Source organism: Tenrec ecaudatus, chromosome 13 (assembly GCF_050624435.1).
Source record: "Tenrec ecaudatus isolate mTenEca1 chromosome 13, mTenEca1.hap1, whole genome shotgun sequence".
Taxonomy (NCBI): domain Eukaryota; kingdom Metazoa; phylum Chordata; class Mammalia; order Afrosoricida; family Tenrecidae; genus Tenrec; species Tenrec ecaudatus.
Window position 1 is genome coordinate 97575460 of NC_134542.1, and position 24041 is coordinate 97599500.

The 24041-nt window shown below is 40.4% G+C and overlaps 1 protein-coding gene across 11 annotated transcripts in view; it reads left to right on the top strand.

Moving 5' to 3' along the window:
• QTMAN (queuosine-tRNA mannosyltransferase) overlaps positions 1 to 24041 on the top strand; it is a 459649-nt gene that overhangs the window by 51923 nt on the left and 383685 nt on the right. For 9 of the 11 annotated variants that reach the window (XM_075529859.1, XM_075529861.1, XM_075529854.1 and 6 more), the window contains exon 2: positions 21755 to 21875. The gene's annotated coding sequence lies outside the window, so the exon portion shown is untranslated. Of the gene's footprint in view, positions 1 to 6091; positions 6190 to 20076; positions 20203 to 21754; positions 21876 to 24041 lie in introns of those variants that run through there. The other 2 variants (XM_075529855.1, XM_075529858.1) reach the window with 2 other exon arrangements.

Genomic DNA, 24041 nt, shown 5'->3' on the forward strand with positions numbered 1-24041 from the left:
GTGTTGCTGTAGTTGTCTTATCCTTTATTAAGCTTAAAAAATAAACCAAACCAATGGAAATCATACTCACTGCCATCGACTCAATCCTGACTCATCATGGCCGCATGGGATGGTGCAGAACTATACACGTGCGTTTCTGAGAGTGTAGCTGTGGGCGGGAGTTGAAAGCTCGTCTTTTTCCTGGGGAGTGGATGGTGGTTTTGATCTATGGACACTGTGTTCACGTGTAACCACTCTGCTACCAGGGCTCTCTTAGGAAGCTTCAGACTAAATGATTGTTCTCTTAAAAAGAAGAAAAGTAAATAATGACAGCCACAAAGAAGACATCATAAAGATTTCATGCTCAAAAGAAAAAACCTATAGGAAAAGGTACTCCCTTTTCTGTAGTTTAATTATGACACACGTAACAATTGTAGTCTCGTGACCATCAGGACAGTGAGCTTGGCTAAGGACACTAAATATGGCAGAACAGAAAGACGAAAAATCCTTACGTCCTCATAACATTTCTGAATGACTGAACTGAGCAAATCTGGAATTGCCCTTTCTTGGGAACATCTTAATATATAAGATAATAAGGTTTCTTATTAAAAATAATATTAAATATACTTTGGAATTTTGATGATTACGTAAGTCTAATCTTTTAATTAAGAAAAAAATTTAGGCCTAAGGTAATTTTGAAACTAATATTTTGAGCCCTCCATTTGTTTTACCAGATATTAACATTTTACCACAAGTCATATATGTATATATAGTCACATATTACTTTGAGGGTATGGGCAGGGTTTAAGTATTTGAGAATGACATTTTACACCTAAGTACTTGAGTTTGTATTTTTTAAGAATTAAGACATTTTCCTACATAACCACAATGCTGATATGAAGCCAGGGTTTTACCATGGATACAACTCTGTTATGTAATGCATAGTCTGTAATCGAATTTCACCCTTCTATCTGAGACTGCTATATTTTAATTACCAAATTGACAACTACCATTTAAAGTGACCAAAGATGTGATCAGAGACATCATGAAGGTTACTTGAGTTTTCACCTTCGGGCAGGGGTTAGCTTACCATTGAACAGGTTTAATAGACCAGGAAGAGCCAAAAGTAAAGTTTATTTGATGAGAACGACCTGTTTCTTACGTGGTCAGCAGGCTGGTATACTCTGAAGTAAGAAGTGCTGAAGCTGGGTCATGATGATTCATGCAACCCTTCTCATCGATATTTGAAAATTCTCATATTAAAAAATAAAGATTGTCTTGACTTTTCTAATTTCTCAATTTGGGAATGTTAGTAAATCACTTAATACAGTATTTCTTAGTACAATATAAGATGAAATCATTTTATAGAACTGAAACACAGTCATAATAATTTTTGTGAATTTAACATGTACAGTTACTAGACTAAGTCTTCTCCATAGTCAAACCTCCTCTCCAAGATGAATCTTAATAAGGAAAAGTCATTCTTGGAGAATTCGGCCTACACGTTTCCCTTCACCTTTTCCTTACTGTAACCCTTGTCTCGGCAGTGGAGGAGGGATGGACTGAGTCAGTCACGGTGGGCACTAATCATTGTGAGGGTGGGTGTCTTGGGTGAAAGTTCACATTGGGCCCTAAATTAAAGCTAAGGCTTATAAGACTCAGGGTTGAGGCTAAGACATTTCAGTCTAATACCACCTCTAAATGTCCCTGTGCACATTAGTTAATTCTGAGTGTTGTTCTTATTTTTTCCCCTTCCTCCTTGTTTAGTATGTTGTATAAGGGCTCTATAAATGAATAATCATAAAAAGGTGCTACACTTATCAATGATATGATTTTAGTTTGGTCTTTGTAAGAAACGTTATAATCTTCAATGTCTCTTAGAAACACAAAGTATTCCTATCCTGGGCATGTTCATGTCTTTTCTTCATGTACACATTTGGAAATATTTTATATGTCCTAATAGTTGTCCATCTATTCCTGACACTCTCCCTACTTCTTCATTACCGAAGCATCCTCATTAAACTTCATGCTGATAACATATATTCTTTCAGCTTAATAACCCGCAGTGTGACTGAGAATCATTTGGCTTGTCAAAATCTTAAAACAGTCCTGGGAAATAAATTTCTTTAGTGTATTGTGAAGCTAAAAGTTATTGAAAATGCGTTATATTTACATAAAACAAGTATGAGAATACTGCCTTGGGAGTGAGCTAAATATTTCCTTATTGTCCTTAGTCTCAAGGGAGGTAGTGTAATAACTCATGATAAAGAAATAGTTTTGTTATATTTTGGCAAGTTCACTCTGATTCAGTTTAGACCATAATTTATGAAAATACTGGGTTGATAGTATTATTCATCATTCATCTACTCAACATATATTTATTGAGCACTTACAACATGCCAGGCTCTGTGACATAAGCCTTAGGGATACACTGGTGAGCAAACTATGGGATATCTTGGAAGGCATCCTAGTGGCACAGTGAGTAGCAGCTCAGCCATTAACTGAAAGGTTGGGGGTTTGAACCTGCCAGCTACTGTGCAGAAAAAACATGTCTGTTTCCTTGGGGATAACAGCCTTGGAAGCCCGATGGGGCAGTTTTCCTCAGTCCTATAGGGTTGATGTGAGTTGGAATGTCCATAAGTAGGCTGCTCTTGAGAAAAGGAAATCAGATTGAGATCAAGTAACTGAAGAACCTGATCTAGTTCTTCCTCATCGCCAGAGGCAATGAGCTGTAGCTGGAACATGCAGCTCACTGCAGGGCATTTCAGCCAGGAGCAGCCTGTGCAAAGACCAGATGGAAGGAGAGAGCAGGGCTTCCTGAACTGCAAGCCGGCCAGGGAGACTGGAGTACTGAGGGATGCCTGCAAACCGAGGCTTGTCAGAAAATCAGCATTGCATAAAAATTATATTCTTTGAAGATGGTTACAACATGTATTAAATTAATACTCTTCTCATAATTGACTCCTCTGTATCAGTTTACAATACCAAGGCCTATTTCAGATACCCAGGATTGAAGTTCATGTAGTGTTAATCTCCGCCCACACCCAATTTGCTGCTTTGATCACCAATCTGTCCCCGCTGATCTTCCACGTCCTGTTTGAGTATTCCCTTCTCAGTGACAGAGCCTTTCTTTCGGTCCTTGGAATCACATTTCCATCGGGGAGCCTTTTGTATGTGAAGCACCATCTTGATTTCTACTTTTGATGGCAGTGTAATTTTCTGAGGCAAAACCAAACATGTCTAGTTGCTTTTAGACTCTTTCACGTGCTTGAAGATGGCGGATATTTGGCCACAAGCCCCTCTTTCCCCAAATTTTGTTTCTCCCCAGTATTTCAAAACTCTCAAGTGTATACTACAAAGAGACAATAGTAGTGTGAGACATCTTTTTTCCCCTGACAGTCAGGTACCTATTGCTTATCTCCCACAATCATTACCCTATATCTTTGATCAACACACAAATAGTCATTGTGGAGTTGTCTTAAGTAGTATACTCTATATCTAGATTGCGATATCCATTGTCATGGCCACACAGTTGAGAACTTGTTATGAAGGGGAGAAATGCTCAGGATAGAATTAGTCATAGGGACATATTACAGAGTTCTTTCAGGGATGGCAGTCGATGCCCCGACAGCATGCTCCTCAGTTTTAAGCCTCCATCTGTAGGCACTGAGCTCCAGCTCTGTGGGCCAACAAGCCCAACTGCCCCAATTAAATGCCCAGAGACACCTCCATCTGCAAGGGTGCCTTCTGCTTAAAAGTACTCCGTTTTACTGGTTCTGTGGGTTCGAAAGCCCATTGCCCTAGCATCTGGTTCTGCTGCTGTTCCTCTGATAATATAGCTGTGTTTTGAATCCAGGAGTTTCACTACATGGGGATCTTTGGTTTAGAGGATGCAACCCTATCCTGGCTCTTGCTGGCAATAGATCCCCACCCCTGTTGCTCAGAGGGCTCATTTTTTTACACAGCAGGATGGCGTTCCAGGGAATCCTGTTCACAACAAACAGGTGAATCCTATCAGTATCATTTCCCTACCTCCTTACAAGACCATATAGGAAAAGGTCATAAGAAAATAAATAATATAGCACGATACATAAAGTTTTCTAATTTGCAAAAAACATTATGGGATTATGAAATGAAAGTACAGGAAGAGTACCCTGCTGATGAGTGGTGGAGCAAGGCGGAATTATTATACAAATTTAGGCTCTGGGAACACTTCCAGGGAGTCTTTGAGAATGTGAGCAAGGTAACCAAAGTTTGATACACACTAGAAAACCTAAAATAAAAACCTTGCATTGGCAAGTAAAATCATACATAAGTATGTAAGTAGGTTTCTCTAGAGATGGCCCTTAGTTTTCCCCAGCTCCACAAAGACATCGATGATACAAAATAAATCCTTTATATGGTCTATTAGAAAAGATGAAGCCATGGGTGTTGGAGTTGGTAGTAGTTAAGTGTTCCTTAATGGTCAGCTCAGACATTCATGAGGGTGAAAAGGCTGGAACAACTTTAAGAGACTCAACTCAAGTTAATTCAACTACAGGCCATTTTATTATTGCAGATAGTTAGAAAAGTACATGTGTGTGCTTCTGTTTAACTCATTGGTTTAAGTCTTACACTAGGAGGTCAGAGTTTCAAAACTTAGAGAGATGATATCCTACCAAGAGTCTAAACACTGCTTCTTACTCAAGTGTTGGAGCCCCTCCCATAATGCAATTTGAAATGCATGCTGTATAAACACAGTGAAGACTTACAAGTGTTGAAAGTTATGCTCCCATCTATCCTTTCCTTAGGAACTTACCAAGGCTGTGTCATTAACATGGTCTTGTTATTTCTTAAGATTTGCCTGCCTGATTTTTGCAATTGCTGTAATGTCACTCAGTACAACTACATTAGAGCACAAGGCTCTTTGTGTGCACACAGGAATGGAGTAGTAGAGCGCACAATTTCCTCGTAGTCAAAGCCTTCCCAACCAAGGAAGCAGGTATTATTTACAGTACATACTAGACAAATTGGAAGCAGGTGCTTCCACGCTGTAATCTTTGCAGCTGTTCTTTAACTTTGTACTTGCTTGCATCTGTATAGTACATGAGTCGCTATTGTTTTTCTCCTTTCTTATGTTTGGAATAGATGTATATCAGAAAAGCTGTAATGTAGTCTCTTTTATTCATTCAGAATGTCACTTTGTGCTTGAATACTGTAGTAGACTATTTGATCACTCCATTTTAAATATGATTTGCTTGTTATGTTCTCCTATTTGCTATTTAAAAGTTAGGCATATCCTCGAGTCCAACTAAAGCGATCAGTTCTTTTTTGTTTGTGTAAAATACCTCACTTCATTGGCAGATAGTTAGTGCTGTATTTTGGTCATGTGATCATTTTTTATATTGAGTGTTTAGGAAATAGAATTACTTAAAAATTAATGAAGATTATCTTTCAAAATGAAATAAAAAATGATAGGTTTTATTTTTTGAATGGATAGGATTTGGCTGTTATTAAAATAGTATTTTTCTATAAAACAGATTTATAGAAGTCTTCTCTGTTATAGAAGTTTGTTTCAATTACATAATCTAAATAAGTCATCACTTTCTTAGACATGTTTCATCTTATTGAACATTTTTATTTGATTGCCATTGTGATAATATAGATTAAGATAGGGGGTACATAAATTATTTGAGATTATTGTAGTTAGTGGCTAAAGAGCCAGTTTCAATTCTTAGCAAGCCTATGTATGACAGAATCAACCACTACCCTAGTACTGCTCCATCCTCAAAAATCCTTGCTATGTTTGAGCCCAATGTTGCAGCCACTTTGTTAATGCATTATTTGAAAGAGTGTCTAAGTAGTATTCAAAAACGGTGTCAGAATTCTAAGTGTTATTATTATGTTTCTTTAAGGCTCTTGTTTATGATCCAGATCTTAAGCACGTGATAGCCAAAATGAAGAAGAAATATTAGAAGATAAATAACTTGAATGAAGTTGGCCAGTCACCTAATCTGGTGTCAGTTTAAGGATTAAGAGTGTAGGGGTGGAGTCTAGGCTGTTAATCTGGAGATAGCCAATGAGACTTCTGTGGGCATGGCCTTTTCAGAATTCTGGGAAATCTGGTACTTCCTTCTTGGAGGCTGAAGACAATTCTCCCTCTCTGCTACTACCTGGGAGGCATTGCAGAAGACAAGCCACATGGAAACAACTTGGGAGGCATTGTAGAAGGTAAGCCACATGAAGAAGCCGCAGAGAGACCCCTGCCAGCGCTGAGATGTTTCCAATAACATTGGGTCCAAAGATTTTCTACCCACTGGCCTGTGATCTTCTGCATTCGGCATCATTGCATGTGTTTTGTGAGTCTGAAGAGGAATTTATAGATTGATATCGGAAATATGGGCTAATATCAGACTTACTGACTTGATCTGGACGGGGCTGGGATGTTTTCTCAATGTTCAGTTACTCTTGTATATAAATCTCTTTCTTATACACACATGTGTGTCCATGGATTTGTTTCCCTTATCTACCCAGACTAACACAAAAGTGTATGTTATTAGGAGGGTACACATAAAACCCAGAGGAAAAAGGGTTATTTTACAGTAGACATTTTATAAGAAATGTGTTGAGTTGGGCCTCAAGTGTCCTTCCTTTGTTGTTAGGTGCTGTAGAAACAATTCTGATACAATGGAATGAAGCATAGTCTGATCTTGTACCTCTTTACAAGTGTTATTATGTTTGAACTCATTGTTGAACTCATGCTGTTTGAACCCAACTCTGAAGCCACCTTGCTGCTGACGGTCATCCTCTTTTTGATGAACTGCCTAGTTTACAAAGCATCATGGGCTTCTCCAGTGACTTCTCCATCCTGATGACATGTCCAAAGCCTTGCTTCTAATGAGCATTCTGGCTGTACTACTTCCAACACAGATATATTCATTATTCTAGCAGTTTATAGTATATTCCTTATTCTTTGCCAACATCAAAAGTCAAAGGTATCAATTCTTGTTCAGTCTTCTTATTCACTGCCCAGCAATCTCATGCATATGAAGCTATAGACATTACCATGGCATGGATCAGGTGCACTTGAGTCATTAAAGTGACTTCTTTCTTAATATTTTAAAGAGATCTTTTGAGAGAGTGGGGGTGGGGGAGAGAGAGAGAATCTTTTGCAGTACATTTGACCTATGAAATAAATTTTATTTCCTGACTATTGCTTCTAAGTTATTGATTATGGATAAAAGCTACTGATCAGCAACTTGGAATATGCAAATAACATAATTATATTTGCTGAAAACTAGGGAACCTTGCAGAACTTATTGATGAAGATAAAAGAACACAGTCTTCTGTGTGAATTGCACCACAACATAAAACACAAATCTCTATAACTAGACTAATGAGCAACATCGTGATAAATGGAAAAAGAATATTGAAGTTGTTAAAGATTTCATTTTATTTGGGCCCAAAATGACTATTGGAAAGTTAGTAGGGGAAGATTTGGGAAAAGGACATTTCAGTCTGAGCAATGTGTATTATAAGGCCCAAAGTCTTGAGAGCACACTTGAATAGTTTCTAGTGGTCTTGCACAGGAGCAGAAGATGAACAGTTGAAGGTTAGACTGGATTAACATTGAGATGAACTTTCTTACAAGGGCATGTAGATCATATTTGGTAGGTCTTGGGGTGGTCAGTCCTTGAAGGTTTATTATTGAATATCTCATATCAGATCTTAGCAGGTCTTCTGATTTATTTGGTTAGTCATTACAACTCTTGATTGATTAATATAATTGTTGATTAGCCATTACAACTCCATTCTATTTATTTATTTATTCTAATTTTATTTATATATTAAAAAAAATCATTTTATTAGGGGCTCATACAACTCCTATCACAATCCATACACACACATCAATTGTGCAAAGCATATTTGTACATTTGTTGCCCTCATCATTCTCAAAACATTTGCTCTCCACCCAAGCCCCTCAGGCTTCAGGTCCTCACTTTTTTCCTTCCTTCTCCACTTACCTCTCCCTCGTGAACCCTTGATAACTTATAAATTATTATTTTGTCATATCTTGCTCTGTCCCACGTCTCCCTTCACCTACTTTTCTGTTGTATGTCCCCCAGGGAGGAAGTCACATGTAGACCCCTGAAATCGGTTCCCCCTTTCCAACCCACCCTTCCTATACCCTCCCGGTTTCACCACTCGCACCGCTGGTCCTGAGGGGACCATCCACCCTGGATTCCCTGTGTTTCCAGTTCCCATCTGTACCAGTGTACATCCTCTGATCTAGTCAGACTTGCAAGGTGGGATTCGGATCATGACAGTGGCGGGAGCGGGGAAGAAGCATTTAGGAACTAGAGGCAAGCTGTATTTTTCATTGTTGCTACATCGCACCCTGACTGTCTCGTCTCCTCCCCAAGACCCTTCTGTAAGGGGATGTCCAGTGGCCTACAAATAGGCTTTGGGTCTCCACTCCGCACTCCTCCACTCATTCACTATGGTAAGATTTTTTATTCTTTGATGCCTGATAACTGATCCCTTCAGCACCTCGTGGTCACACAGGCTGGTGTGCTTCTTCCACATGGGCTTTATTGCTTCTGAGCCAGATGGCCACTTGTTTACCTTCAAGCTTTTAAAACCCAGACCTATCTCTTTTGATAGCCAGGCACTATCAGCTTTCTTCACCACATTTGCTTATTCACACACTTTGTCTTCAGTGGTTGTGTCGGAAGGTGAACATCATAGAATGCCAATTTAATAGAAGAAAGTATTCTTGCATTAAGGGAGGACTTGAGTGGAGGCCCAATGTCCTTCTGCTACTAACCCTATAAATATACGCACATAGATCTATTTCCCCATCCTCATGTATAAATACATTTGCATATGTACATGTCTTTATCTAGACCTCTATAAATGCCCTTTACCTCCAAGCTCTTTCCTCTATTTCCTTTGACTTCCCTCCTGTTCCACTATCATGCTCAGTCCCTACTAAGGTTTCAGCAATTCCTCTTGTTTACATTACCCTTGATCATGCCCTACCAGGCCTCCCACACCCTCCTTACCACTGATTTGGATCGCTTGTTATTCCCTTTCCCTGGGTTTATTGACACCATTACCTTTCCCTCCCCCTCCCCCTTTCCCATGTCCCCACAGAACTGTTGGTCCCATTGTTTTCTCCTCCAATTGTTCATCCAGCCTATCTTATTTAGACAGACCTGCGGAGATAATAACGTGCACAGAAACAAGACAGAGCACAACCAAGCAACAATATACAACAAAACAACAACAAACCAATGACAAATACAAAACAAATCAAAACACAACAAGAAAGAAAAGCTTGTCGTTAGTTCAAGGATTGTTTGTTGTTAAGGGTGTTTTCCAGTCCAGTCTGTTGGGGCACCGTGCCCTGTCCCCAAAGTCCACCTTCAGCATTCCCTGGGGACCTTGCCGCTCCGTTCCCTTGCTGTTCTGTTGCAGCCCCTTAATGTTTTGCCTCAGTGTGGCGGGATCCGATCGGGTGCAATTCTCACACTGTGTCTCCAGTGTTGTCCCCTGTAGGGTTATGGGTCAGTGAGGGACGTCATGTCTCATAGTGGGCTGGCCATGTGTTCCTTTCTGTGGACTGGCTGCTCTAATGGGAAACATCGTCCTCACAGCCTGGTGGGTCATGATGTGCTCCACTCTCTCCTCCTCCCCCTTCATTTGCTCCTGTGTGCTCCGATCAGATATGTCTCTTCCGTAGCTGTAGATTCAGTGCTGTCCTTTGAAATAAATTCTTCTGACGGGAGGGGCAGGTGTCCACTTAGTTGTTGGTGTTGGGGCCGGCTCCTCAGACCTCTCCAGTGGTTCCCTACTCCACGCAGGCATATTGCATTCACATCTTGGAGCACTGGGTTGAAGTATGGTCCCTCTTTCTCTGTGGAGACACAAGCAATACCCTCCCCTTGGGTGGGTTAGTGACATGTGCCCCACTACTCTTTTTTTTTAAAGTGGTAAAGATAAAATATATAATAATACAGAGATAAAAATACAAACAGTGAGCAAGAAAGAAAAGACCACTGTGAATATTTAAAAGGCTAGGGAATAAAATTTTGTCATGGAACAAACAAAATGTATTTGTACCTAGAAGAATTTCAGGTTGGGTCAGGAGGGAGGTCAAGTGAACAAGTATCAAGTTCAATCCAATATACTCACAATTACCATGATCTCTGATAGTAAAGCTGTTTGAGACCCTTGCCCGTGGTTTGTGGGGATCTGCAAGAGACTTAAGCTAGATACTCCACAGATCGGTTTGGGGTCCCACTTTCCCCCATCGCCGTCTACAAATTGGGTGTTCGAAATTTAGGCTCTGATACTTTTTCCCTTTGTCATATTTGAATTTTGTTATTGTTATTTCTTGATCACACAGCTGGTATGCTTTTTCCATGTGGACCATTTGACTCCTCACTTAGTTGGCTGTTTGAATACAAGCCTTCCAACTGATAGCTGGGCATCATCTGCTTCCTTCAGCACACTTTGCTGTAGCATCCTTATCTTCAACGATCATTTCATAAAGATGAGAATCGAGCAGGGTCATCTTATCAGAACTAACTCTTCTTGGATTAGGGCTAGAGTTCAGTGGGGACCCATAATCCATCTGCTTATTCTGTCTTCAAGGTATGGCTCTCTCTGTTGTGCTGGCAAAGCACTCAGGAGAAACTTTCTCGGCTTCCCCGCTACTCTTTTATTACTAATTTTTTTTTTACTCTCCCTACCTCTTTTTTTAGTTATGTACCATGTGTATCCTTGTATTTGATCTGGTCCCTGCATATTACCCTGCATAAACCAGGAATGTTTGTATACCGTAGCTTTTTCCCTATGCCCCTTTTGCCTTTTTTTTAAAAAGCTTACTTCAGCAGCCTTTGAAGTCTTTCTATATTTAAGTCAATGCTATCTTGAGGTCTGTTTTCTGTTTTTTTGCCCTCTGGGTGAGGTCGTTCTTTGTGGTGGTCTCTTATTTATGCTTCGTGAGTGTTGTTCTGCCCATACTGGGTCGGCAAGGATCTTTTGTAGGGCTGGGTTTCTTCTAATGTATTCTTTGAGTTTTTCCTTGTTTGGGGAGATTCTTACTTCTCCATCTATCTTGATCGATAATTTGGCTGGGGTAGAGTATTCTTGGGTTTGCATTGTTTTCCTTCAATTTTTTGAATATGTTACTCCACTCTCTCCTTTTCTTCATAGTTTTGTTAGGTAGCTTAGCTTAGGGAATTGGGAAGTCCATTTACGCATGCCCAGGAGAGCCAGCAAAGGACAAAGCTGGATTTTCCCGCCAGTGGGTGGAGATGGGCGTTACACCTGGAGCAGCCCACCTGGGCCAGGTGATTGCAGTTCAGCCAATGGGATTGACCTGGGGTCGTTCACCACGCCTCCCCCGGGAACCCTTGAAAAGGCAGGGACCGAGAGGGAGAGGGGCTTGTCTTGTCTTGTCTTCTCTTGCTTGGTGGTCTGGTCGTCTTCTTGGAAGGAGAGAGATCCTTGCGTGACCCTGAGCAGTCTCTTCCAGGCCGCATGGTCAGAGGAATCCTATGGGTGCTGTGTAAAACCTGATGCTTCTTTTGAACTCTCATTAAATTCACTTGGATCACGAGCCCGGCTTCGGCGTGAAATCTTTCTCGCGCGGAGCCAAGGACCGAGGCTGAAATCTAGTACCGGAGAGAGAGACCTGCCAGGCCGCATGGTCAAAGGAATCCTATGGGTGCTGAGTAAAACCTGATGCTTCTTTGAACTTTCATTAAATTCACTTGGATCACAAGCCCGGCTTCAGCGTGAAATCTTTCTCGCGTGGAGCCAAGGACCGAGGCTGAAATCTAGTCCTGGAGAGAGAGACCTTACAGTTTCTGCTGAAAGGTCTGAGCATATTCTTATGAGAGAACCTTTATATGTGATTGCTTGTTTTTCCCTAGCTGCTCATAATTTTCTCCTTTTCCTCAAAGTTGGATAATTTAACTGTTATGTGCCTTGGTGACTTCTTCTTGGGATCCAATCTTGCTGGTGTTCTTTCAGTCTCCTAAATGGTTGCCTGGTTTTCATTCATTAAGCTGGGGAAGCTTTCAAGCCCACTTTAAAGCAGAGAAGAATTGAAGCTCCAAGGAGTTGTATGACTTGCCCAAGGTCTCATGGCAAGTAATTCTCAGAGCTAGGATTCAAATCAAGTATTATATGTTTGTTTTTGACTTTGTGAAGATGTGTGCTTTCTTCTCTCTCTTCCTGTACTTTTATTGGATGCTCTTATAGCTCTTATGACAATCCATGCATTCATTCAGTATGTCAAGCATATTTGCACCTATGCTGGCATCATCATTTTCAAAGCATTCTCTTCCCACGTGAACCTCTCTTACCAGCTCCCCACTTCTCCCCCCTCTCTCCCCCAACCGCCCTCCCTCATGAACCCTTGATAAGTTATAGATTATTATTTTCATATCTTACTTCATCTTCTGTCACCTCTCACCCACTTTTCTGTTGTTCCTCCCCCTGGGACAGGGTTATATGTTGATCTTTGTGATTGATTCCCCCTTACTTCCCCCACCCTCCCCTAATCCTCCTGGTATCTCTACTCTCCTTGTTGACCCTGAGGGGTTTATCTATCCTGGATTCCCTGTGTTGTGGGCTCCTATCTGTAGCAGTGTGCACGCTCTGGTCTAATCTGATTTTTAAGGTAGAATTGAGGTCATGATAGTGGTGGGAAAGGAAGCACCAAAGAACTAAGGAAAAGTTGTGTGTTTCATTGGTGCTGTATTGCACCCTGACTGACTCATCTCTTCCCTGTGATCTCTCTGTAAGGGGATGTCCAAATGTCTACAGATGGGCACTAGGTCTCCACTCCATGCCCGCTGCTCCCCTTCACAATTGGTATGATTTTATTCTGGGTCTTAGATGCTGATCCCTGATCCCATTGACACCTCATGATCACACAGGCTGGTGTGCTTCTTCCATGTGGAATTGTTGCTTCTAAGCTAGATGACTACTTCTTTATCTTCAAGCTTTTATGACCCCAGATGCTATGTCTTGATAGCTGGGCTCCATAAGCTTTCCTCATCACATTTGCTTATGCACCTATTTTATTATCAGTGATCGTGCTGGGAAGGTGAGCATCACAGAATGCCAGATTGTTAGAACAAAGTCTTCTTGTGTTGAGGGAGGGCTTCAGTAGAGGTCCAATATCTGTCTGCTACTTTAATACATAGCTATAAATATATGTACATAGGCCTATATCCCTATTGTTATATATTAGTCTATTTACATATTTACATACCTATATATTTATACCTCTCTAAATGTCCTTTACCTCCTGGTTCTTTTCTCTATTTCCTTTTACTTTCCTTTTGTCCCACATCATGTTCGGCCTTTATTTGGGTTTAGTAATTCCTCACAGTGTACATTGCCCTTGATTAAGCCTTACTAGGCATCCTACATACTTCTTTCTATTGATTTTAGTTCACTTGTTGTTCCCTTGTCCCTGGGTTGGTTCCCTGTCCCCTCCTTTCTCCCACTTGCCTTTCTCCTGTATCCCTCTGGAACCATTGGTCCCATTCTTTTCATCTCCAAGTTATTTATCCTCCCTCTCTTATCTAGGTAGACATGCAGATAAATTACTAAGTGCAAAAACCAGACAAGCCAAATAAAAGAGCAAAGGAAGTCAAAGCCAACAAAACAATAACAACCCCAAAAAACAAAATCAAAATAACAATAAGAAAAAGAAAGTTACTGACAAAAATGGAGAAACCTATAAATTGTTCAAGGTTTGTGGGCCTTTGTGAGTATTTTGCCAGTAGAGTCTGATGGGATGCCACACTCTGCATGCAAAGTCTATTTTTGGTATTCCCGAGTGATTTCGTCACTTTGCTCCTCTTTCTGCTCTGCTGCATGTCCTCAGTGTTTCGCCTCAGCATGATGGGGTCAGATTGTGCACTGTTCCCGCACGGTGTCTCCAGTGTTATCCCCTGTAGCGCTAAGGTTTAGTGAGGGACGTCATGTCTCGTGGTGGGGCTGACCCTATGGTCCTCTCTGTGCATTGTGTGCTCCGAGCAGGAATAGCGTCCTTGGTGCTTGGTGGGCCAGACTTTCTTTCTTTTAAGTGGCAGAATAAGACACACAGGCTAAATTATTAAGCACTCAGCTACTGACTTTAAGATTGGCAGTTTGAGGGAGCCCTGCTGGCCTAGTCAATTATGCATTGGGTTGCTAACTGTCAGGTCAACAGTTTGAAACCTCACTCTGTGGGAGAAAAATGAGTGCTTCAACTCTCATAAAGATGTATAGTCTCAGATATGAGGAACAGAAGTTCGACTCCGCCCTGTAGGGCCACTGTGAGTTGGGATCAACTCCGTGACAGTGAGATTTGTTTGCAGGCGCCTTGGGAGAAAGGCCTGCCAATGTACTTTCCAAATTTCAGCCACTGAAAACCCTGTGGAGCACAATTCTACTTTGACATACAGTGGGCAAGAACTCTTCAAGGTTTGTGATTGGTCTCCTTTAGATTTAAGTCATATGCCTTTTTTCCTTTGCTGATTCTGCTTTGCACTCATTCTCTGTAATAAATGTTAACCAAGAGGATGATTGTGTTGTAAGCCTGTGCGTTTTTCTGCTCACTCTCTGAACCTCCATGGTCTTGGGACTGCAGACACACCTGTCCTGTACACTATGCGCAGTTCTTCTCACCATAAGGGGATTGAATCTATTGGATTTAGCATTTGATTGCATATGTGAAGCCAAGGGGAAGTGGGAGGCACATCTGATTCCATTATTCTGAGGTGGACACTTGGGTGGATTTGGATGACGCTTCTGGAAACAGTAGTGATGCAGCAAACAGGATAGGTAGTGTGATGGAGGCAGAGGAATGAGAAAAACCTAATTTTTCAGATATATGTTTAAGGGACACTTTTCCGCCTGACTCTATTACATATTGGGCAGAGTGACTTTGGACAGATTTCTCTTTGAGCTTCTGTGCAATCTCTGAACTGCTGATACTTGCTCTAGAGAATTATTTTGAAGATTAAATGGTACAATGCACGTGAAGTGCTGGACAGGGCCAAGTGCACTGCACACTCAGTAACTGCTGTTGTTCCCTTCCCCAACCATCTCGTGCGCCTGTGATCTTTCAGGCGCTCTGTAAATGAGGCTTTAGAACAGCACAGGTGACCTGGTCCTGTAGTTGAGAACCTCCACTTCTAAGAGATGGGAACATGGAATAATAAAACTCAGATTTTCTGCCTGTTTCTCCTATTTTTTTTTCTAAAAAGGATAGAGTTAAATGGATAGTCAGCATATTTCTTGACTTCTTGGATCAGTGGTTGTTGAACATATTAGGAAAGTATAACCTATAGCATGGTAACTGAGGATCTTCAAAGTGTCTTGGGCTATCTTCACAGAAAATTAAAGGGTCTAATGATTATGCCATGTAACTGATATGGTAATTTTCTACAACTATCCTTTTTGAATTAACTGAGCCATGGCCTACTGCTCCTATGACTCCAGGTTGGTCTTGTGGGAAGCCAAGCCTTTCAAGGCTGCTTGAATCTCTACACTTTGAGCCAAGTTATATATACCTTGTTGAAATAAAGTCTCAACTTAAAGGTTTGTATTACATCTCTTCAGGGGGCAGGACTAAGCAAGGAAGCCAAGAAACTCCTCTTGGAAGATAGAATATCATGGCTTACACCACCAGAGATATTTGCAGAAAGCTATCATCAATTACCAGTCTCTAGAGTACAGCATTTCCACAAAGTATTTCAATGCATACAGAATGCAGAGTGAAATCATGAGGGAAACCACAGATTTGTGTGTAGAGGCACAGAGGAATGCTGTCACACTGCACATCAGCCACATATACTCTGTCCTCCGCTGTGCACTCTGTACGTAAGCTTGTCCGGGGTTTAGGCCAGTATGCTTATTGACCTTTTTGATTTAATTAACTTTTTCTATAGTTTCATATGCAATTACTAAGCAACTGACTGGAAAGCAGTTGCAAATTCTCAATTTTCATCCAAATGTGACATAATTTTTGCATCTGGAAAATATTTCAGTGATAGGGTTTGTATGAAGTCTGTCAGAGTAAAATCGAACAGAAACACTGGGTTCAATTTAAACCCTTTAAAACAGTTCAAGGGAGATGTTAAGTACACTGACAAAGAATTCAAACCCAGGTTTCTTGCACGAAAGGCAAGAATTCTGCCATTGGGTCCCCCATGTTCATGATCAAATTGCTAGTTTATAACTATGTTTCTTGATAGTAAAATAAATCAGGCTGACAATCTGATCTAAATTCTGTGAATATGAGCAGAAATATATATGTTTAGGATATGGTTTTCATTAGCACAATATTTTGGGGGGTAGCAAAGTGAAGGTTAAGTCTTTGCTCCTACCTATTTTAAATCTATTGGTACTTTAACCTCCCAGTAAAGTCTTAGTAAGGAGCCCTGGTGTTGAGCACTTTTCTGATAGACTAAAAGTCAGTGGTTCAAGCCCACCAACAGCTCCACAAGACAAATGACCTATCAATATGCTCCCCTACAGATGACAGCCTAGAAAACCTTATGGGACAGGTCTACTCTGCCACCTGCGGTCACAATGAGTTAGAATCGGCTTGACACAAAAAGGCCATAAGGGATAGTAAAGATCATGGTCATAACTTCAGAAAAGCTGTTGGGTGTCATCAAGTTAGTTCTGACTCACAATGACCCTATATACAACAGAGCAAAACATTGTATAATATACCAAAACTTGTAGAGGGTATTTGTCATTTTCATGGATCCTCCATTTTGCCAAGGGTAATGACCTGTTCTAGGCACTGCTTTCTCCTGATAACATGTCCAAAATACATGAGATGTTTATCTGCCCTCACTTCTAAGGAGCATTCTAGTTATATATCTTCCAAGACAGGATCTGGCTGTACATCTTCCAAGAAAGTTTGTTTTTTTTCTGGAAATCCATGGTACTTTTTATATTCTTCATCAGTACCACAATTCAAATGTATCCATTCCTCTGTCTTATTCACTGTGAAGATTCCCCGTGCCTATGAGGCCATTGAAATTGCCATGGCTAGGGCAAGGTACATCCGAGACTTTAAAGTGATGTATTTGGTTTTTAATATTTTAAAGAAGTTTTTTTTGGGTGTTTGGGTGGGGGAATGGTGCTTGGGGGGCAAAGAGAAGCAGGAAAATTGCCCATGCATCATTTGATTCCTGTATTTTCCTTGATTATATGTACACAAGATTATTTGCTAACATGCATGTCATATATTGTGAGTACTTAGTTCATGTCAAAGTATCCATGCAATGGGATAATACTCAGCAATAAAAAAGAGTTAAATATCGATATACATGGGGGCACTGCCCCAAACTGGAATTTTTCCCACAAAGCTATGTAATTAAAAAAAAACAACAAAACCAACCCAAACAAACAACCTTAACACGTTCAAAATATGTGCCATTACACTTAGTACCTTTGTCACATCTGGGATTCCATTTGTGGAAACATTTTTCAAACTCATCTGTTTGGATGGCTGACAGCACCTTCTTTGTTTTTTTATTCAACTCTTCTAGTCATTAAACCACTGTCTTTTCATGTCCTTCTTCATGGAAACAAAAAGAAGTCGCACAGAGTGAGGTCAGGTGAGTGAGGTGCTTGAGGGGAAGAGAGGCATGCTGTTTTTTTTTTTTTAATTGTTTTATTAGGGACTCATACAACTCTTATCACAATCCATCCATACATCAATTGTGTAAAGCACATTTGTACATTCGTTGCCCCCATCATTCTCAAAACATTTGCTCTCCACTTAAGCGCCTGGCATCAGCTCCTCATTTTCCCCACACTAGGCTGATTGCATGAGCAGGTGAATTGTCATGGTGGCAAAACCATTCTCCAGTTTGCCACAAATCAGACCTTTTTTGTTGCATACTTTTATACAATCATTTCAGAACCTCTTAATAGAAAGTTTGATCAACAGTCTGACCTGGTGGAACGAACTCCAAATGCACTATCTCCTTCACATTATATCTTTCTTTTTGGAGGGGGGTGGTGGTGGTACCCCCTTGTATTACTAAAAAGGTGAACACTGAAAACATTATCCTAAATGAAAGAAGATAGATAAAAGATTACATATTCTGTTAGTCCATTTTTAATGAAATGTCCAGAATAAACAGACCCATAGACATATGAAGTAGATTAGCGTCGGCTAAGGGATGGGGTAAAGGGGGAATGGGCATGACTACTAATGGGTAAAGCATTCATTTTTTGCCTAATGAACATGTTTTAAACTTGGAGAGTGGCAATGAGTACACAACTGACTATAGTTTTCAAAAGGATGAATTTTATGTTATAGGAATGCCGTGGCTGCTTTAAAGAAATAGAAGGTGATAGAATAAAATGAAAACACAGAATACTTAACTGCCAAAAGCTACTCTTGTGTCTTTTAGTTGTTTTTTTATTTTTATAGCTAAAATAAGTTTGTGTTAGGAACTTAGTGAATGTCCCTGTTGAAAATCTAAAAATCATTTGTTTTATCCTGCATGATTCTTCTTAATCTTCTGGGTAAGGGACTGAAGGGACCGTCAGTGAGGGAAGCAGATAAGAAAAAGGCTTTCTCAAACCTCAAGGATGCTTTCACTGCCAGGGATGGAACACTAAATTCAACAGTACCTTCAGTAAAAAAGTTAAATTTCACTGTGATATCTCACTGTTTAGGATAATATAACCACACATTTCCTTACCCTGATGATTAGAATTTATTTTCCTTGATGTCCTATAGATAAAAACAGATAATCTTAGGTGTCTTACTGAGTTCTGAAATGAACCAAGAGGCAGGGAAAGTGTTGTGGCTGTGGCTATGGCTATGTTCAGCTGCTTACAATTAATGCTCCGTCTCTCTCTCTCTCACACACACACTCTCTCTCTCTCTACACACACACACACACACACACACACACACACACACACACACACCACCACCACCACCACCACCACCACCACCACCACCACCACCACCACCACCACCACCACCACCACCACCACCCCTGCTAACTGCAAGATAAGCAGTTCAAACCCACCAACTGCTCTACAGGAGAAAGGTGAGGCTTTCTGATCCCATCAAAATTAGCAGCCTCAGAAACCCTAAGGAGCAGCTCTCCACTGCCCTTTAGGGGCTCTGTGAGTTGGAACAACTTGATGGCAATGAATGAGTGAGGTATGGCTCCTTTACTAGCCACTTCAAAACTTGCTGGCCTATAAGAATGACCGAGTGCTTTGCTCTGGAGTTTGCAGTTCATTAGGCACAGTTTATCTTTGTATCAGCTGTGGTGGTTCAAATGTGGAGACTGGAATCACTTGAAGACTTACTTACACACCCCGGTGGTTGATGCTAGCTTTGACCTGAGACATGCAGCCTTTGGGCTGACTTTCATGTGGCCTTTCTGTGTAGTCTAGGTTTCCTTGCTGTAAGTGGCTGGCTGGGTTCTCTGTGACAAGAGGGAAGACTGAATATAGAACACAGAGAAGTAGACAGGGAGTAGGGGGAGGGAGAAAGGAGAGAGAGAGAGAGAGAGAGAGAGAGAGAGAGAGAGAGAGAGAGAGAGAGAGAGAGAGAGAGAGAGAGAGAGAGGGCTTGGTGAGGGTAAGAGCACAAGCTCCATGCCTCCAAGGCCGCCTTCTGGAAGTGCCTCATCATCACTTCCAGGGAACTTTGTTCCTATGTGGACTACCACGGTTTACCCAGTTTGAACCAGAGGGCTGGGGGAATGACAAGTTTCCGTCAGGGAAACATTACTGAAAATATTACTGCTGTGCTTTTGGAAAATAGTCTTCCCATAACAGGTTACCTGTATTCTATCTTTGTCCTCAAATTAATGGGTTCAGAATATGGGATCAAAATGTTTCATAGTTTTATAGTACATTGTCAAGAATAGACAAGGATAGAGATTTAAATGCTTCCCTGTAATGATTAGACTTTCCTTCAGTTAGACTTTCATTATGGTTGTATGTGTATTTATGTACGTGTGTATTTTTAACGGTCCTCGTTTGTCTATAGTGGGCAGGGTTTGGTCTAGGTTAATCTGGTGAAACCTAGCATTCTGTGTTACGCAGGTTGGATAGAAAGGTGGTATGATGCACTGCATTTGAATTGGCGAGAATTCAAGCCCCAGTTCTACAACTCCAGCATTGTGATATTGTTACTTAACCATCCTGAGCTTGACTCATCTATAAGTCAAGGTAATGACACCTTCCTTATGGAGTTGGTCTGTATAGACATACTGCATGTACATGGAAGAGCCAAGCCATTGGGAGCCTTTTGGATCTCATATATTGTCCTTGGTGAAATTGTGTAGTTTAGGATATTAAGTTTAAGAAACTGATGCGATGTCATGAAACTAGGAAAAATATAATTTACAACTCAAAGGAACTAGAAGTTAGGGAAACCTAAGAAAGACACTAGAAGGTTAATATTTCCATTTTGGAGAACATGTGATCCCTTTCCAGCTACAGGTGACTGTTTTACTGAAGTAAAGGTTTCAAAGAGTTATTAAAGGAGCCCTAGTGTTGTAGTGGCTACCCATTGGGTTGCTGACCAGAAGGTCAGCAGTTTGAAGTCTCCTAGCCATTCCGCAGGAGAAAGGCAGGCTTTCTTTTCTACTAGCATAAAGTGTTACAGTGTCCCAAACCCACAAGCCCAGTTTTACCCTGTCTTATAGGGTCACTATGAGTCGGAATTGATTTAATGACAGTGAGTTGGGTTTTGGAAGAGTTCTTGATATATTTATTAAAATAACTTATCCCTTGTTAAGGCATTTTTATTGATGGCTTTAGCTCTTAGTTTGCAGTGGTTTATATTTAATGGAAACTGCTATTCTTCTTCTTTCGCTGAATGTAAAAATAACATATGTTACAGAAAAGAAATCAAGGAGAAAACAAGACAGCCATGATCTCATGAGCTAGAGCCAAACTATTGATATTTTCTTATAGTTGTTTTCAATATTTTTCTTTGAAATTTTGATTTTTAGAGTGTACATCATACTATATGTAATATTGTATAGCTTCCTTTTCACTTAATATAATCACCATTTCCTACATGTCATTAAGATGTCTGCCATATAGATGTATGGTGATTTGTGATTATTTTTGTGTAATAGTGTGGTGATGGATATATCTGCACAAATGATTATTGTCATTATTTTGATGACTTCTGTAGGATACATTCCTAGACCTAGAAAGAAAATTACTGGATCAAAGGGTGTGAATATTTGTAAGCCCTTGTAAGTAATGTGTCACATTGTTTCCATGATTCTTCTTCTTCTACGCCTCCTCCTCTTCCTCCTCCTTCCCCATCCTCCCACGCTCCTCTTCTTCCTTTTAATGGGACCGTCTTGATAGGTAAAATAAGTATGTATCATTTATAATGTTTTCACTTACTCAGAGTAGCAATAGTGGCACTGACTACAGGCGCTAGCTACTAACCTGAAATGGGAACGTTTGAACCCAACAGCTTCTCCCTCGGAGACAAATGTGACAGTCCTCTCCTGGAAAGATGACAGTGTTGGACACTGTGGGTGGGTCTGCACTGTCCTATGGGATCACTATGAGTTGGGATTGACTCACCAGCAGATCTGGTTTAGTTTTAGTACTTATTCTAAATGTGTGGGCTTGAATGTTTGTTGTATTATTATTTTTATTTTGATTCTATACATGATGACGGAATATGTTCATGTTTATTACAAGTATTTTCCCGTTTTTCTAACTATTTATTGCATAATTTTCTTTTATCAAGGATTGGACACATTTTACCAGCAGTCGTAGAAACGTACAGCATTGAAGCAGTTCCTTATCCTGCGGATTCTTGATCATATGCCCCTGCTTCTGCCTGGGAGGTAACCAGTATTCTACATTTGGTGTGTATGTTCTCATAGCTATTTTTGTACCTTTATTTAATAAACATATATTTATAATAAAATGTTTTACGTAAATGGTATTTCTACCTTCTTTTCTATAACTTGCTCCTTTTTTGCCAATATTATGCTTTTAAGGCTTATAGGTTGCTGTAGTTTAGTGACTCTCAGAATGTGGTCTCAGGCCAGCAGTCTCAAACAGAAACATGTTAGAAACAAAAATTCTCAGACTAGGATCAGCTATAAAAAAATAACATGGTGGTCGCAAAAAAAAAATAACATGGCCCACTGTAAAATAAAATATGGGGCTTCTTTTTTTAAAAGCACTAATTTCAAGATGGCACACATGAAGCAGTAAGCCTCAGAGTTCAGCTTTTCTGAGCACATTTTCCCACCTTGAAGCTGGCTGTGTCTCAGGGCTCACCACAGACCTACTAAATAGAAACTGGAAGTTGGCTTGAACAATCAATGTTTTAACACTGCCCCCACCCCATGGTTCTGAATATTTGAGACACTACTATAGTTCAGTAACATTAGGACTGTGCTGTATTCAGTTTTACCTTTATTTTTCCTTTGTCTGTTTATCCATTTTCTTTTTTTTCTCTAACAAAAAGCACTGCTATGAATAGTTTTCTGCAAGTACTTTGTACTCCTTGTGTCTGAAGAGCTATAATGGGAGGAATTACTGGTCTCTGGAGGATGGAATCTCCAGTTTTGTACTTATTGCCAGCTTGCTCACAAAAAGTAGTTTTACCAATGTATTGTCCCACTGGATATCTCTGAGAGTTCTTGCTTCATTTTCTTCCAGGCAACATTGATTTTGTTAGATGTTTAAAACAAAACAAAACAAAACAAGCTGGGTCGTGTACTTGCATGTTTAGCTCCTTAATGGAGCTGAGCATCTTTTTATGTGTACATTGGTTATTGTTTCATCCTTTGTGAATTATATGTGCATATCTCTTCTTTATTTTTCTTTTGACTTGTTTGTCTTTGTCTTACTGATTTGCACAGTTATTTCTAAGGAACTGGCTGGGGAGGCTTGGGGGGAAATGGTGAGCCAACAATAATGAATACGAGAAGAAAATGTTCTGAAATGGGTTATGGTGATGCTTGCTCAATGATTATGGTGAGGATGGTGCAACTCTTCTTAGTAATATGACTGAATGATTAAATTGGATGATATGTGAAGTATATGCCAATAAAACTTAAAAAGTGGGAGAAGAGACATGGGATGGGGATGAGTGGGTGGGATAGAACATGAGGTGAGAAATACTGATGAGCTTGAACTGTGGAATGCTTTGATGATGGTCTAAAATGTAAATCACCCCCCACCTAATACATAATAAAAGTTTCATTAAAATATCTTCTATTATTCCTTTACTAGTGATATGTGAAAGAAACACCTTCTTCTAGACATACCTTAATTAGAACATCTTATCATTTAAAAAAATCATTTTATTGGGGGCTCATACAACTCTTATCACAATCCATACATCCATCCATTGTGTCAAGCACATTTGTACATTCGTTACCCTCATCATTCTCAAAACATTTGCTTTCCACTTAAGCTCTTGGTGTCAGCCCCTCATTCCCCCCCTCTTTCTGTTCTCCCCTCCCTCATGAACCCTTGATAATTTATAAATTATTATTATTTTGTCATGTCTTACACTGTCTGATGTCTCCCTCCCTTCACCCATTTTTCTGTTGTCCGTCACCCAGGGAGGAGGTTATATGTAGATCCTTATAATCGATTTCCCCTTTCTACCCCATTTTCCCTCCACCTTCCGGTAATGCCACTCTCACTACTGGTCCTGAAGGGCTCATCTATCTTGGATTCCCTGTGTTTCCAGTTCCTATCTGTACCAGTGTACATCCTTTGGTGTAGCTGGATTTGTAAGGTAGAATTGGGATCATGATAGTGGTGGGGAGGAAGCATTTAAGAATTAGAGGAAAGTTGTATGTTGCATCGTTGCTATACTGCACCTTGAGTGGCCCATCTCCCCCTGCAACTCTTCTGTAAGGGGATGTCCCATTACCTACAGATGGGCTTTGGGTCCCCACTGTGCACTCCACCTCATTTACCATGATACGATTTTTTGTTCTTTGATGCCCGGTCCTTCATCCCTTCGACACCTCATGGTCACACAGGCTGGTGTGCTTCTTCCATGT